The sequence below is a fragment of the Apium graveolens genome, chromosome 8 (genome assembly GCF_009905375.1).
Source record: "Apium graveolens cultivar Ventura chromosome 8, ASM990537v1, whole genome shotgun sequence".
Classification (NCBI taxonomy): domain Eukaryota; kingdom Viridiplantae; phylum Streptophyta; class Magnoliopsida; order Apiales; family Apiaceae; genus Apium; species Apium graveolens.
In genome coordinates, this window is record NC_133654.1 from 84,345,280 (window position 1) to 84,363,729 (window position 18,450).

The 18,450-nt window shown below is 38.3% G+C and overlaps 1 non-coding gene across 1 annotated transcript; it reads left to right on the forward strand.

The window, feature by feature from the left end:
• Nucleotides 1-18,139: 18,139 nt before the first annotated feature.
• On the forward strand, nucleotides 18,140-18,246 carry LOC141681475 (small nucleolar RNA R71). Its single transcript, XR_012558906.1, has one exon. It is a non-coding gene; the product is annotated as a small nucleolar RNA R71 (small nucleolar RNA).
• The last annotated feature ends 204 nt before the right edge of the window (nucleotides 18,247-18,450 follow it).

The following is an 18,450-nucleotide window of genomic DNA, read 5'->3' on the forward strand; positions in this document are numbered from 1 at the left end:
GAGAAGTCTCAACTTTCTTGGTCCACCACTAGTTGAGTTTGTGTCATCCTCACTCGATAATGAATTCTCAAAAGTGTTGGAGCCTGCTTCATTGTGATGTACAGATGTTGTACGAACATGTTGTGATTCTCCACCATCCAGTACAGATGTTGATCGAACAGGTGTTGAGTCTCCCCTAGAATTCATAGTTGAGTTTGTTATATCAAACGCATTATCTGAAGTTCCATCTATTTTATACGCGTTTGAATTATTTGTACCCCTATGAGATGAAAGTTCCCACAACCAACTTTTATCTTCTTCAAAAACTATATCTTGACTTAGGAGAATGGCTCCATTTTTTGTATCAAACAAATGGTGTGCTTTTGTTCCAGGTTCACTGCCCAAATAAACTACAGTTCTGCTGCGATCGTCCTGTTTCTTTGTTTAGACCCCTGGCACCTTCATGTGGGCAATGGACCCAAATACCTTGACATGTTACAAGTAAGGTTTTTTCCCTTCCCAAGCTTCATAAGGAGTTTGTCCCGCAATTGCTCGTGTTGATAACATGTTTAAAATTTACACTGAATGTCTCACAGCCTCCCCCCATTGCCACAACTGGCATTTTCATTCCTTTAAGAAAGCTCCTTACTGTTGCCACAACTATTTTGTTTCGATGTTCGACCACTCTGTTCTGCTTTGGTGAATAAGGTGTGGTGTAATGTCTTTATATGCCTGACTTTTCATAATAATTCTTAAAAATGTTGGAACAAAACTCAACTCCACGGTCGGTTCTGAACAGAACTTGTTACATATTGCAAGTTAGGTTTTTTCCTTTCCAAGCTTCATAAGGAGTTTGTCCCACCATTTCTTGTGTTGATAGCATGTTTAAAATATATACTGAATGTCTCACAGCCTCCCCCCATTGCCACAACTGGCATTTTCATTCCTTTAAGAAAGCTCCTTATCGTTGCCACAACTGTTCTGTTTCGACGTCCGACCACTCCGTTCTGCTTTGGTGAATAAGGTGCGGTGTAATGTCTTTGTATGCCAGATTCTTCACAATAATTCTTAAAAATTTTGGAACAAAACTCTCCTCCATGGTCGGTTCTGAACACTATTATTTCTTGTTTTTGACTCATTTTCAATCAGCTTTCGGAATCTTCTGAATGCCTCAAATTTTTCATATTTTTCTTTTAACAAATAAACCCACATATACCGGCTATATTCATTTACTATAAGTAAGAAGAACTTGTTACCCGCCGAGGTTGGTGGTGCGAAAGGCCCACAGATATCTCCATGTATAAATTCAATTTCATATTTTGCGCTAAAGTTTGTTTGAGAGGAGAATGGCTTTCGTGTTTGCTTAGACATCAGGAAACCTTCACATGTCTCCTTCGGTTGTATCAATTTAGGCAGACCATATGCCATTTCTTCCTTAGACATGAGAGTCAATGCAACCGAACAGGAAAATTTACATGCCCAGGTCGGGAATGCAATAGCCAAGAGTCTCTTTCAACTTTTGACAACAAACACACGGGATTATAGCCCCTATCTTCAATTTTGAGTTTGTATAGTCTGTTTGCAACTCGTTTCACTAGCAACTTTCCCTGGCTATCACGTTTCCACAAATATGCTCCTTGCAAGATTACTTAATTTCCTTCTTCGGACAATTGTCCCAAACTTATAATATTACTACACAGAGAGGGAATACAATATATCTCGCATAAGTATCGGTTTTCACCATAATATTACTACACAGAGAGGGAATACAATATATCTCGCATAAGTATCGGTTTTCACCATTTTTATAATTCAATTTGATAGACCCATCCCTTTAATCATTAGTGTAGAACCATCACCAAAGCGAACTTCACCAACTACACTTTCATCCAAGTTGTAAAAAAAAATCTGTTTCCCCGTCATGTTGTTGTTTGCCCCATTGTCTAGATACCATATGCTTGAGTTTTCACGATTATTTTCAAGTTGTCTCGATTTTGGACTTCAAGTTTTTTCGTTCAGTAGTATAATACTCTCCTTTCCTACTTCTCCTAGTTCAGATAAAAGTAATGTTGGTTCATCTCCATCAACATCAATCTATGACAGCTTCACCCTTATAGGTCGTTCCCTTTCTTTCTTTAGCTTTCGACACTCGCTTGCATGGTGGCCATAATTCTGGCAGTTGTAACACCTTACACGACTTTTATCTCGAGCCCATCGCCCTCTTAGATTTGAAGGCCCATCTGAGCTTCCTCTAATAGAACGGTTTCACCATTCTTCTTTAATAAGTAAGGGTTTCCCCTCAATGTTCTCTATTAGGTCACACAACACTTTAGAAGAGGGTTGAATATAGTGTTTATACAATCAAATCGATTTCAACACAAGTATGTAACAAAGATCAAGTATCTTCAAATAAACTCTGTTACGATAGAAATGTTGTTCTCTCTCAGTGATGAACAATATCACTAAGAGCTACTAGGTTACAATGTATAATCTTCTCAATAATGATAACACATATAGTGTAAACCCTAAGCTATGTTTATATAGTACACAGTTACAAGATATATTCTAATTGATATGGAATATAATTTTATCTCCTAAAATATATCAATCAGATATCTTCTACAAGTCTTCTAGTCCTCTAACTCTTCATGCATATCTTCTTTTGCTTTAGTCCAGATCTTCTCCTGTAAATCAGCCGCATTCCTTATCTGAAGTCTTCCCGTACTTAAGTCCTGATATATATCTTCTGACGTCTTAAGTTCTGGTATCAAGTTCTGACTTCAGTAAGTTCTGATTTCAGTAAGTCCTGATATGTCCTGTTGTTAAGTTCTGAAAACTAAACACAAATTAGATTAGACATGACATCTCAAATATATCTAACAATCTCCCCCAACTTGTAAATTATGAAAAATATACAAGTCAATAGATTTGAAGATGTCAAAAACATTTGAAGTACAAATGCAATAAAAGTTTAATAAGACAACTAACTACAACTTACAGTCCTTGTAGCTTTTACCAATCTCACTGAGTCAATCTGAATCCAAAGTGATTCTTGACAAAGTTTGATATCAGCTTTTCTTCTTTATTCCTCAGGACTTGAGCTATTGTAGCTTTGACTTGCTTCAATTCTTCATTCTGACTTCCAATCTGGTAGATTGCAGCCCTAAGTGCTGAGATATGGTTTCTTTCCAAACCATCACCAAGTCTAATTACCCTTGGATGAGAAGAGTCTTCATTGTAGCACAGACATTTCTTTTTCAAAATCACTTCAAGTTTAGCAGAATCCTTCTTTATTGGAATTTCACTTCCATCATCTTCAACTATGTTTGGAATGAATTATGTAAGCCTTGAACCAGAAATTCTTGCTTTATCTCTTATGGTCTTCAAAATGAAATTTGACCATCTCCTGGTAATCTCATACTTTATCTCTAAAAGATAATGAAAGAATTGAAGTTCTTTCATAGATTTGTTCAGCACATCTGATTCTGACATTTGATATGTTCTTCCATCTTCAAGAAATAGAATCAGATTTTTTTTGACATTATGCTTATCATGAGCATCCAGTACCACTTCAACAGAGATAACCTTATCAAGGTGTTTCTGTGTAACATTTTCAAGGGGTTTGTCAGTCAATAAGAATGGATCTCTTGTAAGCACTTCAACTCCTGTCTTGATCTTAGCTTCATCAGAACCTAGTCCAGCTCTATATCTTGCTTCTCTGGCTTTCAGTCCAACAGTCATGAAATCAGATAACAATTGGCTTTTCTTTGGATCTGATGGTTTGACATTCTTCCATAGGAATTTCTTCTTATCAGCAACTTTCATCTTATCTAAATCAACTTGAGCACTTTCAGAGGTTGATTTCTTGATGACTTGACCAGAATTTGTTGTTTCTTCTGTTGCTTGTTGTTCTTCATTCTGAACAACTTGAGCTTTGTCAGAGGTTGTCTTGGATTCTTCAGTTATCTTCCTTCTTTTCAGAATTTGAATAGTTTCTTCTTCAACGACAGTATCATCATAAACTTGAACCATTTTGCACACATGTTTCATCAGGATTTGAGGAATCTTCAACTCCTATGGCTTTTTTGGTTCATCAACTTTTCCTTTCCCTTTATCTTTGGGATCAATCTGTGATCTTGTCATGGGCTTTGAAGCCTCAGAATTTGACTTTTCCTTGATCACAATGCCTTTTACCTTAGGCCTTGGAGGTTTCTTAGCATCAGAAGTTTTAGACTTTAGATTTGTCTTCTCAGCTGCAAATCTAGCTTCTTCCTCCTTGAGATTCTCTAAATCCATACCAGGATTATGCTTGAGAAATAGTCTTCTAGCAATCTCTTCATAAAATGTCTGAATTTTAGGATCTTTGTAGCAGACAGTAGTCTGCTTTCCTTTGAGCTTCAGAGTTTGCAAACACTTCTGAGAGTCTTTACTTCCTCCTTGAATCAGAACATCAGAACTTGATATCAGATTTTGATTATCAGAACTTGCTATCAGAGCTTGAGCATTTACAGTATCAGAATTTGTCTTCTTTTGAGTAGAAGATTTGCTTGAATCATAAATTAGTTTCCTTGAAGAAACTTTGCTGCTGACTTGCTAGGGTGTCCCTGGTCATCCTCATTGTTATCCTTTTTCTTCAGTACTTGAGTATTAGAGCCTTTGGACTTAACTACCTTCTCCCCCTTTTTGGCATCATGTGGTAGTAGGAGAGAGAGAAGAAGTTCAACTGAAGATTGAATTTCATTAAGTTGAGCTTGTTGAGCAGCTTGATTCTGCAGGACCTTAGAAATTTGGGCCTATAGATGTTCTTGAATCTTCTCAATAGCTTCAACTTTCTCAGAAATAGGTCTGATAAACCTCTTTTTATCTAGCTTGATCTCCATATCCAACTTATCAGACTTTTCCAAAAGTTTGTCAACTTTTTCATGAGTGATAGAGTGTTTGTAACGACTGAGAAATTACGCTTGTATTATATTATAATAAAGATAAAGTATGTGTATTATTATGTGATTAACTGTGTTGAGTCATTAAACCCTAATCGTTATGTGCTACGCGTTGTCTGTTTTGATCTAAACGTGTTTTGGATATTTATTGAGTGTTTTATCGCAAGTTATATATTTTATATCAAAACCCGTACAGCCCAAACAGTGTTTTAAAAGCCCGTATTTCAAACAAAATCATTGGCCCTAATTTGCCAAAAACAACCTATACCATATCGATATTTTGAACCCCTAGACGTTTTACAAATTTACCTTTTTCGCGAAAAACGACTTTTCCGGACCCCTTCGGGTACCTAAAACCCCACAAAAATCATATTTTTATTTTTATATGATCATGAAATTATCATACATCATTTTTCTTTGCATTTTTGTAATATTCATAATTTTTGGGAATTTTTGACATTAATTTTTATTTATTGGATATTTAAAAATTCATTATTAATACCCAAAAATTATAAAAATTGGGGCCAAATATTTTTATTAGATGTGTAATTAGACCCTTAATTTTATTTAGGGGTATTATTTGCATAAATATAAATATTAGATTTGTTATTAATTATTCAGTTAATTATAATTAAAAATAAGAAATTAAGAAATTGATTTTGGGGGTGAAGAACATCCAAAGAGCTTCAATCACAGATTTGGGAGTGATTCTGTTATCCAAATCATTCATGTGAGTAACCAAAACAAAGCTCTTGATCTCTACTTTCTATTCATACCATCAATTTCATGTTTTGATGTTTAGAATTTCAATTCGTATTTTAGGGTTCTTGAACTGAAATTGGGGATTTTTGATTCTGGGGTTCTGGGTTGATTTTGATGCTTGATATAGTTTCATGTACTTGTTTACAATTGATTTGTGCTAGTTAATTGATCGAAGTTATGTTCTAGGTAGTAGTTCTTAGATTCAAGTTTATACGATTTTATTTTAATTCGTTTTTGATTTTGTATGAATCTGTGATTGTTTTGAATATGGGGATTTGATTGTGGAACTAATAAGCTTTATTTTAAGCTATAGATCGTAATTTTTGGTGTACAAATGAAGCAAAACGGAGTTTGGCCGGAATAATTCTTGGTTTGGTCGGATTTTTAGTTGTAGGGATGAGGAGATGTAATTGATGATTGGGTTATGTGTAAAACGATGTTTGCAATCGAAACCATGTAAAAATCTGTTCAAACGATGCACGAATCGGCCTGAAACCGACTTCATCGGAAACTGGAGGAGTCACCGGCGTTCATGGCAGTTTTCACCGGAAAGGACGACGGGGACGTCGGGGATTGCAGGAGATTCGACGGTGGTACTATTGAGAGGAGATGGAATGATTCTGCAGCTTAAATCGTCCTGGAATCGCCGTGTTTTGGCAGAATTGGGCTCGCGGAAACAGCTCGCCGACACCGGTTTCTGGGCAGCACGACGGTTGTTCTTCAGCGACCCGTCGACCCGGTTGTTGGCCCGAAAAAACAACCCGGGTTTGATCCTCCAGAACCCAAATTTAATTCTTTGTTTGTGTTTTTGATTTATTAATTATTTAATTATATTTTAGTAAATCAAAATCTGATTTTAATAATTCTAAAAATTTAATAAAAATTAGATTTAAATTCTGAAAATTATTATTAATAATTTTTGAAATATTTTATTAATTTAGAAATTTGAAATTAGTTATTTAATTAATTATTTAACTATTTATCTAATTATTTATTAGTTATCTAATTAGTTAATAATTAGGCAATTAATTAATAATTATGTAATTAATTAATAAATAAGGATTAAAAGTAATCGAATAATACGAATAATAATTCAATAATTAGTTGAATATCGCGAGTAACTCGTACCTATTCGAGTCGTGATTCGTTAAATTAGAATTATTAATCGAGCGATATTTATTTGAAGAATATCGTACTGATTATTTGTATCGAATAATTAAATAATGATCGCCAATAGATTAATAAATCGTATAAGCTATAATAATAATAACATTTCAATAGTTATTCGAGAATCGCGAGTAGCTCATATTTATACGAGTAGTTGCTCGTTGAGTTATGATTCGAGTCATGATAATTGACTCGATAAATAATCAGTTAATTGTATCAATTGATTATTTGTAAATCATCGATCTGGTCGAGTAAGTATTAATAATTTATAAATAATTGTAATAAATTGTAATTAATCCCAATAATTCAGGATTAATTATTTAAAAATACAATAAATATTAATTAATTATTTAAAAATATAATTAAGAATTATTTAATTATAATTAATTATTTATAATTATTAATTAATTAAATCTTGTTTAATTCATAATAATTAAACCGTAAGTCCGATTTGAGCGAAACGAAGACCCTAGACTCAGAAAAATGAAACGAATCCAATAAAAATAATTGTAAGTCATAATTTCTTCCGGAAGAGAGTGGTCTTGTGTTAGTTAATGGTTTATAGACCCTAATAGGGGTAGAATCGAGTCAAATAAATCCCGAAAATTATAATAAAATTACCTAGGGTTAGTTAATACAGGTTTGAGCCTAGTATCGATTCCAAAAATATTTATAAATCCAAAAATCAATTATGTATTTTATGTGCTATGTGCTTTATGTGGTTATGTGAACCTTATGTGTTATATAATTATATATGTATATATGCGAGTCAGATAGAAACGCATGGGTAGATTGATAGGGTTGCGTAGTATCAATTCGAGATACGATATGTAGTAAGTTATCTAAACGACTATCTTTCTATGATTGGTTCAGTGTCAGCAAGAAAAATCAAGCTAGAGACCGAAGACGGTGAGTTGAACCAGGTTAAGTACGCGCAAGGCAAGTTTTCCCCTATTCTAAATTCAGAATAGTGAATTATATCCCATTTTTCCATATTTGTTACCTTTCATAATTCTTGTTCATATACACTGTTACACAATTATTGAATCTTGTTTCTATTTCATTTCGATTCTTGATTTCTCCCAATTTATTGAATCTTTTATTCATATTCCAATACTTTTACCCTTGTTAAATATACTCGGATATATCCTGATGTTGGGATACATCAAAAATATTCTGATTGTTCCGGATGCTAAACCTTGGACTGGATGGTTATGATATGGGCTGGGTTTTACCCAGACCTTTAATTAATAGGCCATAGTTGTCTGAGTACTCCTTATGTTGGTTGGGTCTATGTAGTTGGGTATAGATCCGCACTATATCCTGACTGATCAGCAGGTTATAGTGCATATGTTGGTTCTTGTTTCCAGTCTTGTTCATTTGGCACTCGCCAGTGTTGGCAAATTATTATTCCATACAGATTTAGATGGTTTTTCAAACCAACAGATTATCGGTTCATCTATTCTTCTCTCTTTATACTATATATATTGTTGCAGGCTTGTTGACCAATTTTGGCTCATCCCCTTTTATTGTTATTCCTATTGTTTTACAGTTAAGGTAGAGAATGAAACCCATCAGGACCCGCGTAGTCAAGAAGCGAGTCAAGCAGCGGGACCCTCTTATACCAAGAGTGTTCATCCCTATTCCCGAAGAGAGCTTTGAGCTACCAGATCAGGTGTAACAGGATAAGTAGTAATGTTGGGTTGAATAAAAGTTTTGTGTGGTTTGAATAAAGGTTGTATGATGAGAATGTAGATAGAATAAAATTTTGTAACAAAGAGAGTTCTTGAGACATATTGTTTTTATTTGGGTTTGTAGTAAAGTTAGTGTGTCGTTCTTGTTTTCAACTCTTAACCTTAAAAGATCCTGAGTAGTAGTAGTTCGGGGTAATTATCACATTTATATTCTGTTTGTGCAGGTTTAGTTTGTAGTTGTTATTAATAATGCCCCAAATCTATACCCCGGATTTGGAGGGTGTTATAGTTGGTATCAGAGCTTAGGTTTTGACCCTTGAAAACAAGAACATTAGGGTTAAGATAAGTAGGAAGATCATATAGGATAAAAGTAAGAGTGTTAGGATTGTTTGTTTATGTGATTAGAAGTTACGAGTTTTAGGATTGTGATTTGATTGTTTCTGTGTTATTATTGTTATGTATATTAGATGGCTTCTTCGTCATCGTCTACGGAGTGGACCGAGATAGATCCAGTGGTTGCACCAGTACTGGCACCAGTATCAGTGCAGATCTTTCCTCCATTACCACCACCTCCACCATTGCCACCTAGACCAGCACCTGAGATACCCCCTCCCCCAGAGGTACCAGATTTTACATATTATTTTCCTTGTTTTGAGCGAGAGATACCTGATTTTCCACCGTTAGAGTTCCCGGTGTTCGATGTTCCTGGCATGGTTGATACTCCTGTTAGGGCGAAAACACACTAATATTCACGCAAGTATACGCGTTCGCAAGTAATATAGAATACTTTCTAGTTCGTTCCCACAGAGACCCAGACTAATTTATTGTCTAATTAAACTCACTCACCAATGTATAATTACTTCTCAATGTTAAGACACTAACACTTAGAATTATTAACTAAATATTAACTACAATTAACTACTTAATTAATCACTTAATTAACACTTTAATTTATCAGTAATAAAACACTCATGAGATCACAACTTCATTACTACTTCCTTCAATAGTCATTGTTATTTCTTTTAGCATGTGACAGTGATGATATTAATCGAATAACACGAAACTGATAAAAGCCAACTTTCATTGTACTAATACCATTCTACCAATCATCCACAATTAAGATAGAAGTTGAATAGTCATCAATTATGTTGAATTCCTATATGTCTACAGAAATTGACAACACAACGATTTAAGCACAAGTTATTCCTTTTGATTACATAGGGCAAATAAAACTGTTAGAGTTACCTACTAATCATGCACAACGTACATGAACCTATGCTAGCATGGCAAGTTCTAAATCTCAAGATCCACCATTGCTTCACAAGAGATTAACACCCTATCTTATATGTTCGCGACGCACATAAGACGAATACGCACAACCAATACTAGATATCATACAATCATCACACACTAAAGTATTAAAAAATTAACTAAAGAATTCCATAGTAAATCCGTTGCAACCCCATGATCACGATTAGCCCATAATAGCACTTATCGTCATCATGGGTTCATATGAAATCATGATAAACAAACACAAGAAAAGAATAACTAAACTAATTATATTAAATCAGAGTACGTCAAAAGAGTAAATAGATTCAAAGTAAGAAAACTAGCATCCAACGTTACAACGAAACAAGAATCACAAGAAAATATTCTTCCTCTTCGTTGCCGTGTACTAAAACGGTCTTCTTCCTTATCTCCTTCGCTCCTTGCGTAATACCACGATCCTTCTCTCTTAAAAACATCTCCAAATCTACTTATATAATAGTCCCATAAAACTCAGATTACATAGAAGTGGAAGCCAAACAGAAATAGAAGTCCAAAAACAAATTATCTTTTTTCCCGACCCTGCGCGGCCGCTCACCATAGCTGAGCGGGCGCTCAGCTTTCTGCGCGGCCGCTCAGCATTGCTGAGCGGGCGCTCAGGACCCTTCTGGAAAATTCCTGAGTTTGCTCCGTTCCTTCGCTGTAATCTGCCCATTTCTTCCCTCTCTCAATGATGAACAAATGCCAAGGCTTATTCTTGATGATTACTCCTCCGAAATGCAACTAATACCCTGAAATGCATAAACACTAGAAAAACGCATCAAATACACATAATACTTGATTTCAATGCACCAATTTAAGCCATTTTAAGATGTTCTAAATGGTTTAAAATGCCACTTATCACACTCCCAAACTTAAATCGATGCTTGTCCTCAAGCGTCACAGACTCAAAAACAAATAAAAACATGCATGAATGCAATCTATATGAAAATACAGCGATCCCCCTTACTACGAACGAACCAACCAAATTGCAATATCTCAACAAATGCAGTTAGACGACTAAATATCAATAAACTCATGCAAACGGACATACAGCCAGAAACGTGGTGTGTGCAAATGCTTAACAGATATGCTTCGGAACTAGACCAATTATTATGACTCGACTATCCTCAAGGCAATCACATGATTATACAAAGAATAAAAATTCTAGGCACAAAGTGACATACAATCACTACAAGAATTTTGGAGCTTATTACGGAATCATGCTTTTTATTCACAACACAAATGCTTATTTGACCGTGCAATGAGTGAGGTCCACAAAAGACTTATACAATGGTATCCATATAACGAGCGTTAGGTTAGCGGATCCCAGACTCTAAAAGCCTTAGGTCACTAGGCACAAAGTCCCCTAAGAACTTAATAACTTGAATAACAAAGAGCCCACTCCTGATCAATTATGCATAAACACCAAAAATATATATATTTTTTTTTAAATTTCTGAGCAAGTCCGTTTCGCTCCATCTTGCTCAACCCTAGACTACTCGCACAACATGCGAGCCGGCTACTAGCCATTTGACGCCTAGCCACAACTAGCAACAAATTCCATTTTTACTCCAATTTTTTCTTTTTCATGCCTTTATCACTAAGAACCTATTATCGAATTCTAAGCATAATAAACAGATTAACCTCGAAAACAATCAAATCATAACAACAATCTAGCCCTTACGTATTCTCTAAGACTTAGTGGAATTACAAGTGCTTCTAGCATGCATATCAACCTACACGACTTAATATCACTATAATGCTATCACTACACTCGCATCAATATCACAATTCAGTCGATAAATCATCACAAAAGGGATCATGGTAAATGCATGAGCTACATGACATGATAAACAATTAAAGCTATATAAAAAAACTATATGGCATAAATTATACAACTATATAAACTAAACTATCATGAATATGCAGCTATATGACACACACACAGTACTCCTTAACTACCACCCCCAAACTTAAAATCTTCACTGTCCCCAGTGAAGGTAGTAGAAAGGAACACAGGGTATACCTACTCGGAGTCATCATCATCATCACCCTCAGTGGGTGGAGTATCAGGCGGCGGGTATGCAGAGTCCTCACCAAAAACTGGCCACTGGATATCAGCTCCAAGGCCCCGAAAAGCAGTCCCCAACGCAAGGGTGAGCTCCTGAGCAAACCTGCTCTGCGTTTCGTACATGGCATCCATCCGCCGTGAAAGCCTCCTATACTGGGTATCAGCCATCCCAGCACCCTCCTGAGCTCTCGAAGAACCAGCCTCATCACGCCCAGGCCTAGCCATAGTAGCACCTCGTGCTGGACGCCCTCCTGGAAGACGATAACCCAGCCCATGCTCCTCGGGCTCACCACCGGTCCACTCCTGCATCCCATTCAGAGTCCCAGAATCAATCGGAGCCGCCGTCAACTGCAACTGCTCATGAGCTGGCCAGTTCACTCCTACTGCTTGGCACAGCTTCGTAACCGTGGATGCATAAGGGATGTTCATATGCTTAGCTCCCCTCAAAAACTTCAGAATTCCTTGGTAGATAAACTCACCAAGGTCCACATAGTACTCCTCATTAAGAATTCCCCACAACAACTGTGCTCTCTCAACTGTGACCTCGTGTGCATGCGAAGAAGGCAAAATATTAGCACAAATAAATGCATTCCATGCACGGGCATACATGTTCATAGCGATCGCTGGGAAGTGACGATACTCATTAGTGCCGGTCTTGAAGGTCCAAATTGTGCCCGGCCTACAGAGAGTCGCACAAATCAAATCCAATTCAAAATCCTCAGCAGTCTTCTCATTCCAGTTTTCCTCCTCGGGCTTCCTCTCTCGCTGTCCAATCACACGGCGAATCGCCGCAGAGTGATAATCCACCGTCAGCCCTCGGACCACAGAAAACCCATTCTTTTCGGCCTTCGCGTTAGCATAGAACTCGCAAACCATGCTCATCGACACTGCTTCGGGCGATTCACAAAAAGCTATCCACCCCTTCTCTACAATCATGGGTAGCAACTCACCATCCCACCCCGATGGTAAAAACCCTCTCTCCTTCAAAATCGGCTTCCCCAAAAGCCTAGTGTACTCCTCTTCCGCAGCTCTGTCAGTCAACCGAGGCCTTGCAGCAGTACCCCTTAATGAATCAGCAGTAGGGACTGTGCTGCTGCTATCGATAGTTCGTGCTCTCTTGGGTGCCATTGATTCTCCAATAAAAGTGTTTAAGAACTGAGTTTTGGTGCTTGGGAGGGAGTTTAAGTGTAGGAAGTTTGTGGGAGATATGTATGTGTATGTATATATAGGGTGTGGAATAGGTTAAATTAGATTAGGGTTTGGGGATTAAGGGTTAAAATGATGGGGTAGTGGGAACAAATCGTGGGTTTATGGGCTAAAATTTGTTTTTTTTAAGAACTTAAATTTTTTTTTTTTGGCAGTCGACCCTTGAGCGGTCGCTCAGCAAAGCTGAGCGGGCGCTCAGGGGGTCACTGGAAAAATCATGGGTTGCCTCCCACGCAGCGCTTCTTTTTCGTCATTAGCTTGACGTTGCGTACCTTTCTCAAGTAGTCAATAAAATGGCACTAACCACTTCTAGGTTTGCCATGTCCCCATAGTAGTGCTTCAAATGCTGACCGTTAACCTTGAATGCTTGGTCCGGATCATTCTCAAAAATTTCCACCGCTCCATGTGGAAATACAGTTTTGACAATAAAAGGTCCAGACCATCTCGATTTCAACTTCCCAGGGAAAAGTCGGAGACGAGAGTTGAATAAGAGAACTTGTTGCCCCGGCACGAATAACTTAGGATGTAGCTTCCTATCGTGCCACCTCTTCACCTTTTCCTTATACATTTTGTTATTTTCGTACGCTTGAAGTCGAAATTCATCAAGTTCATTAAGCTGAAGCATTCATTTCTTACCAATTGCATCTAAATCCAGGTTCAACTTTTTCAATGCCCAGTAGGCCTTATGCTCAAGCTCCGCAGGTAGATGACATCCCTTACCGTACACCAACTAAAACGGGCACATACCAAGTGGAGTTTTGTATGCTGTTCTGTAAGCCCAAACAACTTCATCGAGCTTTAAAGACCAATATTTCCTTGACGGACAAACAACCTTCTCTAGAATGCGCTTGATCTCTCTGTTAGACACTTCCGCTTGACCATTTGTTTGCAGATGATAGGCAGTAGCCACTCGATGATTCACATTATAACGCTGCATCATAGAAGTGAACTTACGGTTGCAGAAATGCGACCCTTCATCACTTATGATTACCCAAGGTGTTCCAAACCTTGTGAAAATCTGCTTATGAAGAAAATTTAGCACTTCCTTTGCATCATTTGTCGGTAAAGCTTTGACTTCTACCCATTTTGATACATAATCGACTGCCAGCAAGATGTACTGATTATTGCAAGACGAGACAAAAGGCCCCATGAAATCGATTCCCCAAACATCAAAGACCTCGACTTCAAGCATCACATTTAACGACATCTCATCCTTTTTCGTCAAATTTCCCACTCTTTGGCAACGATCACACCTTAAAACAAACTGATGAGCATCCTTAAACAAAGTAGGCCAGAAAAAACCTGCTTGCAGAATACGAGCTGTCGTCTTCTCACCACCATAGTGTCCACCATAAACCGTGGAGTGGCAGTCTCGTAATATCCCCTCCGTCTCACAGAACGGGATACATCTCCTGATGATCTGGTCCACTCCCTGTCTAAACAAATATGGCTCATCCCATATATACCACTTCACCTCATGCAGAAACTTCTTCTTTTGAGCTGAGGTCAATTTAGGAGGCATTACATTGCTGACGAGATAGTTTACAATATCTGCAAACCATGGTTCTTCCTCCTGAACTGCAAATAACTGTCCATCCGGAAAAGATTCATTGATTAATGTCCTATCTTGTGAAGTGGAATCGGGATTCTCCAACCTAGAGAGATGGTCAGCTACTTGATTCTCAGTACCTTTTCTATCCTTGATCTCTAACTCAAATTCCTGAAGTAAAAGCACCCAACGAATGAGTCTCGGCTTCGAATCCTTCTTGGAAACCAGATAGCGAATGGCCGCATGATCAGTGAATACTGTTACTTTAGTACCAAGTAGATAAGATCAAAATTTCTCGAAACCAAAGACTATAGCCAAGAGCTCTTTCTCGGTAGTGGTGTAGTTCATTTGGGCCCCATTTAAAGTCTTACTCGCATAGTAGACCACATGGAAGAGATTTTTCTTGCGCTGTCCCAGAACTGCACCTACCGCATAATCACTCGCATCACACATCATCTCAAACGGTTCTTTCCAATCTGGTGTTGTAATAATTGGTGCAGTGATCAAACTCTTCTTGAGAGTCTCGAATGCTGCCAAACATTTATCATCAAATTTGAAAGGCACATCTTTCTCAAGAAAATTGCACAACGGCTTAGATATCTTTGAAAAGTCCTTGATGAATCGCTGATAAAAACCCGCATGACCAAGAAAACTACGGATTCCTTTCACAGAATTAGGTGGTGGAAGATTTTCAATGACTCCCACCTTGGCCTTGTCCACCTCCAGACCCTTGTTAGAGACCTTATGCCCAAGAATAATGCCTTCACGCACCATAAAATGACATTTCTCCCAATTGAGCACCAAATTAGTTTCCACGCACCTTTTGAGTACGGCGTAAAGATTATTCAAACATTCATCATATGAATGTCCAAAGACGGAGAAGTCGTCCATGAACACTTCGACATTATTTCCAATCATGTCAGAGAATATAGCCATCATACATCTCTGAAAAGTGGCCGGTGCGCCACATAACCCAAAGGAAACTCTGCGAAAAGCAAACGTGCCAAATGGACAAGTGAAGGTAGTCTTTTCCTGATCCTCTGGTGCAATACAAATATGATTATACCCTGAATAGCCATCCAGAAGACAAAAATACTTATGACCAGCCAACCTGTCAAGCATCTGATCATTAAACGGAAGAGGGAAGTGATCCTTCCTTGTGGCTTTGTTCAATTTTTGATAATCCATGCATACTCTCCATCCTGTAACTGTTCGAGTGGGGATGAGCTCATTCTTTTCATTTGCTACCACAGTGATACCTCCTTTCTTAGGTACACATTGTACGGGGCGCACCCACGAACTGTCAGAAATAGGATAAATGATACCTGCATCCAGCCATTTCATAATTTCTTTCTTCACCACCTCCTTCATGATAGGATTCAGTCTGCGCTGCTGTTCAACAGTCGGCTTACTACCTTCCTCTAGCAGAATTTTATGCATACAATATGAAGGACTTATCCCCTTGATGTCTGTTATGGTCCATCCAATAGCCGATTTGAATTCTCTCAAAATCCTTAAGAGCTTGTCTTCCTCACTACCTGAAAGGTCAGATGAAATAATAACAGGTAAAGTAGATGCATCACCTAAAAAAGCATACCTCAAGTGTTCAGGTAATGGCTTGAGCTCCAAGGTAGGTGCTTCCTCTATTGATAGTTTGAGCTTTCCTTCAGCATTCTTGAGGTCAGAAGTACCAAGAGATTCAAACCGCATGTCCAGCTTTCGCTTCCAGGGAGAGGCGTTCAGATATTGTAATTGCTCGTTGCCATCTTCATCATCACTGTCAAAATCCCCCACTAAGGCCTTTTCCAATGCATCAGACATTAGCATGCGATCGAGTTCCGAAGTAACCGCAGAATCAATCACATCCACTTTTAAGTATTCCTCATCTTCTGTAGGGAATTTCATTGCCTTGAAGACGTTGAAGGTCACATCCTGATCTTGTACCCGTATAGTAAGTTCACCTTTTTGCACATCTATCAAGGTACGGCCAGTAGCCAAGAAAGGTCTTCCCAAGATTATGGGAATCTTCTTATCTTCCTCAAAATCCAGAATAACAAAATCTGCAGGAAAGAAGAGCTTATCCACCTTGACTAGCACATCCTCCACTATGCCCCTTGGGTAAGTCATGGAACAATCAGCCAATTGTAGAGACATGTATGTGGGTTTTGGATCAGGCAAATCCAACTTTTTAAAGATCGACAACGGCATCAGATTAATGCTTGCTCCCAAATCACAAAGGCACTTGTCAAAAGTCAACTTGCCAATGGTGCAAGGAATGGTGAAGCTACCTGGATCTTTCAGTTTTGGCGGTTACTTTTGCTGCAGAACAGCGCTGCATTCTTTCGTGAGAGCAACGGTCTCAAGGTCATCCAGTTTCACCTTCCTTGAAAGAATATTCTTCATAAACTTCGCATAACTAGGCATTTTCTCCAGAGCCTCAGCGAAAGGTATATTGATGTGAAGTTTCTTGAACACCTCCAGAAACTTACCAAACTATCTATCCAGCTTTTGTTGCTGCAATCTCTTAGGAAAAGGTGGTGGAGGATAGAGCTGTTTCTCCCCTGTATTACCTTCAGGCAAAGTGTGTTCAACAGTAGTCTTCCTTGGTTCCGCCGCTTTCTCCTTTTGCTTATCTTCTTCATCTCTAATTTCAGCTTCTCCTTCTTTTATTTTTTCAGCATCAGCAACTTTTCCAGACCTTAAGGTAATAGCCTTGACTTGCTATTTGGCTTCCTTCCTACCTGGTACTTCCGTGTCACTGGGAAGAGTGCCAGGTTGACGATTGAGCACTGCATTGGCTAATTGACCGATTTGATTTTCCAAGGTCTTGATAGAAACCGCCTGACTCTTGCATAACAGCTTAAGTTCCTCAAAATCAGCACTAGTAGGTGCAGCTGCACTCCCCTGTTGAGGATATGATTGCCTTTGAGCATACTGCTGTGGTTGCTGGAATCCAGGTTGGTTAAACTGTTTACTCACTCCTTGCTGATATGGTGGCTGAATAGCATTCTGAGTATTTCCCCAGCTGAAATTTGGATGATTTCTGTTATTAGGATGATAGGTCGCTGGCACAGGCTGCTGTTGTCGCTGATAATTATTCACATACTGAACAGATTCATTGACAAGAGAACACTGATCCGTAGCATGAGAACCTGCACAAAGCTCACAAACCATAGCTATTTGATTAACTCCATATGTAGCCAGAGAATCAACCTTCATTGACAGCGCTTGAAGCTGTGCTGCAATAGCGGTGGCTGCATCAACTTCCAGAATACCTGCTACCTTACTAGGCATCATCCTCTGAGTTGGGTTTTGATGCTCATTTGCAGCCATAGTCTCGATAAGATTATAAGCCTCAGTATAGCTTTTAGCCCATAAAGCGCCTCCAGCTGCTGTATCGAGCATGGGCCGAGATTGGGCCCCCAAACCATTATAGAAACCCGTGATCACCATCCAATCAGGCATTCCATGATGTGGACACTTTCTCAACATTTCCTTGTAGCGTTCCCAAGCTTCGCACATAGATTCTGTAGGTTGCTGCGCAAACTGAGTAAGAGCACTCCTCATAGCAGCAGTCTTTGCCATTGGATAAAACTTCACCAGAAACTTTTGCGCAAGATCTTGCCACGTAGTGATGGACCCAGCTGGTTCAGAATGTAACCAGTCCTTAGCTTTGTCCCTTAGTGATAATGGGAAAAGCCTCAGCTTGATAGCCTCATCAGTCACGCCATTATACTTAAAAGTGTTGTAGATCTCGACAAAATTCCTTATGTG